Here is a 3557-nt window from a genome sequence, read left to right as displayed (position 1 = left end):
TCCTGTCCGCCTGGGGTCACAGTATTTCGGACGGCTGAGAGATAGCACTCTCGGGGCGTCTTCTAATCCCCATTCAAGGAACCAACAGAGCCGTCATCCCTCTCATACTTGATGAGCATGAGAGAGGGGATGATTACGGCCTTGGCTACGTTGAGGGTTGGCCTGCCAAGGATGATGTTATAGGCGGTCAACTCCTCAACGACCAAGAATCTGACGACCATATGTCGTCCCTGACCTTTCTCTCCCAGCCGGATGGGTAAGTCAATTCTCCCGGCTGGGTAGACCATCCCACCCCCAAAACCAACCAAGGGGTGGGTGACCGGATGCATGCTGCCGACGTTGTATTTCAGCTTTTGCAGGCACCGGAGGCTGATGATGTCTGATGAGCTGCCGGTGTCTATAAGGATCCGTCCAACCAGCTGGTTGGCAACCTTAGATTCGATGACCACCGGGTCATCATGCGGGCGGCGGACGCTGCCCCTGTCCTTCTCAGTGATCAACACGTCTGGGAAGGAGGAGCTGGCTTCCGCCTGTTCATCATCATCTTTGTCCATCTTTCGAAGATGGCTCTTGGTGCCCCGGATGGTAGGGCCACCACATGAGAACCCGCTTGCTATGGTGTAGACCTGCTCCTTGTCAGTATCCGAACTACTAGCAGGCTGGGGGGTAGTCTTGGAGGACTGACCCTTGTTTTTCTTTTTTGCCCCGGCTGGGCACTTAGAAATGTAGGACTTTAGTAGCCCTTTGTCAGCCAGACGGTCCAACGCCCCTGAAAACTAAAGCAGTCGTTGGTGTCATGGCCAACTTCCTCATGGAACTGACAAAATTTATTTTTGTTCCGTGACTGGACAGAACTCTTCATAGGATTCGGCTTCTCAATGGACAGCCGGTCCTTTACCTCCATGAGGATGGAGTTGCAGTCTTTGTTAAACTCGTACTTGGGGACGTACGGTTTAAACTCTTTCTTTTTCTTCTGGGACGGCTGGTCAGAGTCAGTAACCGCCCAGACTTCTTTTCTTTTCTTGCTCTCTTCTTTGTTTTTGGCCGGCTGAGCTGACCGGCTGACTTTCTGTTTGTCGGACTTCTTAGAGTCCGACTGGCTACCAGGCGAGCAGAGGTCGGTAGCTTGAATGTAGCTTTCCGCCTCCCTCAGGGCCGCCTGTAGGGTGAAAGCCCCTTTTCTGACGAGGTCGAACTTAAAAGTCGATCCGTCTCTCAGACCGTTGAAAAAGTCTGTAAAAGCTACCTCGTCAAACAGTCCTTGAATCTGAATTCTTATCAGATTGAACCGCCTGACATATGAGCGCAACCCTTTTTTCTCTCCCTGCTTAACAGTGCTCAAATCAAGGCTTGTTTTCTTAGCAGGGATGTTTATTGAGAAGTTAGAAGCAAACAGGAAGGCAAGCTTCCTCAAGCTTTCTATGGACCCGGTTGGCAGGTTGCCAAACCATTGTTGGGCAATGCCCTTTAATGTAGTCGGGAAGCATCGACACCAAGCGGCATCATCCAACCCCTGCAAATACATGAGGTTGGTGTAAGCAATGAGGTGGTCTTCCGGATTGGTGGTGCCATCATAGGTACCAACCAACACATTCTTAACCTTGGACGCCTGTGCCGCCTCGGTTATCTCCCGAGTGAACGCAGAAGGTTGTTCACCCAGGCGCAGCAGACGAAGCTGCCAGTCCAATGGTTGGACATTTGGATATGCCGCCTGACCCCCAAAGAAGGCCGGCTGCATGAAGTGAGGAGAATACTGCCCGTAAGCCTGAGTAGGCACATACGGTACAACTCCAATCATATGAGGGCCAGAATGGACGGTATTACCGCCTTTCTGACTCTCATGCAAGGAGGGTGCACTCCCTGCAGAAATGTTGTTGAAGCTGTCTGGAAAGTTCGACGTTGAAGTCGACTCAGACAGCGATTGATTTCTCTTCCGGTTAATAATTTCCCGGGCATCAAGAGTTGATTTTTTACTTCTCACCAACTGTTGGGGCCGGGCAGTGTTATTTGTGTTCCTCCCAGGGAGGAGAATTTTAGACCAATCAATGGTCCCGGCTGCCTTCTCCTTTGGATGAGGAGTGGGCTGCCGGAATCTGACTGACTTCCCCTTCTCTAGAGGAGTCTTCTTAGCCGACTGACCTTTACTTGGGCCAGCCCGGCTTTTGGTGATCAGCTCTTTAATTTCACCCTTGAAACTAGTCATGAACCTCGTGAGTTCGTCTCGGGTGACAGGGGCTGATCCAGCTGCCGTTTGGGTTGCCCCTTCCGGCTGCCCAGTGGGTCTGCTCGGACCCGCCTGGGAGGCGCCCCGCTCCAGAGTCTCTCTGGGCCGGATGCGCTTGACTCTGAGAGAGCCGTCCTCGGCTGTAGAGGTTTCGACCTGAGGATCCTCATCGTCCTCATGGTTTGTAAAGACTTCTGGGTCTTCACCCAGACGGTTAGGAGGTACAAACTCTTGAACCATCTTCGAGGTACTCTCCCCACAGACGGCGCCAAATGTTTTGGGTGTTTTTGTCCCTCGGGAGAGTTACAACACGAAGACTGATCCGGGATGAGCTGTACCTGCAAAACAAACGGAGACACCTGTTGGGTGGTGCTCCGCCTCCGACGATCAAGTTAGTAACTTGAAAAGGGATAAAGAGTACGGAAATTTAGGTGGGTATCTGCTCGGATTCCAAGCTCAGGTGTTTCTCTGATGTAAGAGAATGCAGGTGTATTAAATGATAAAAAATGTTCTTTTCTCAAAGTGAGGGGTATCTCCCTATTTATAGGGTCTTTGGGAGTTGTGCCCCTGATTAGGTCACTGAACCCTAATCATTGGTGGGCTGCGCCGTTTTGCGGCATTCTCGGGATTTGGGCCTGAAGGCCGACTTTTTTCCCTTCTTTTCTGGAGTGACAAAAGAAAGAAAGGAAAAGGAAATAAAGAGAGAAAAAGGAAAAAAGAAAAGAAAAAAAAAGAAAAAAAAGAGAACAAGAAAAAACAAAAATAAAATAAAATAAAGGATATTTTAGATTTTAACACCTCATAAAATCCCGAAAATTGTTTTTAACACCCCCATAAAAAAAAATTGATTTTAACACCAGATAAAGCTACAAAAAATGGGTATTACCACCACTTAACGGATTCCGTTTAGGAATTCTGTTAAGTGTGATCCACGGTGACACATGTCACCCTTTTATTTGTTTAAAAAAAAGATTTTTTTAAAAAAAAAAAATACCTCACAGCCACCACCTCAGCGCCACCACCGCCCTTCCCCCGACCCACCACTGACCACCCAGAACCTACCACCGGAGACGCCGTCGCACCCCTAAGCGACCTGAACCCTCCCCCTCCCTTTCCTGCAACCGCTTCGCCCCCAAAAGCCACAAAACCCAAAACCCTCCTTCCCTAAAATGGCCACAGATCCGGCCACAAATGGCCGAAATCGACCGGTTTTAGGGCTGAGTGGCCTTAACCGGTCGATTTTCGGCCATTTTTGGCCGGAATCGTGTATGTTTTGGGGGATTCGTAGTCGTTTGCGGTTGCGTGTTTGGTGGTTTTTGGGTCGATTGCGGTT

Source organism: Chenopodium album, chromosome 4 (genome assembly GCF_948465745.1).
Source record: "Chenopodium album chromosome 4, dcCheAlbu1.1, whole genome shotgun sequence".
Taxonomy (NCBI): domain Eukaryota; kingdom Viridiplantae; phylum Streptophyta; class Magnoliopsida; order Caryophyllales; family Amaranthaceae; genus Chenopodium; species Chenopodium album.
Note: the sequence above shows the minus strand (reverse complement) of the source record.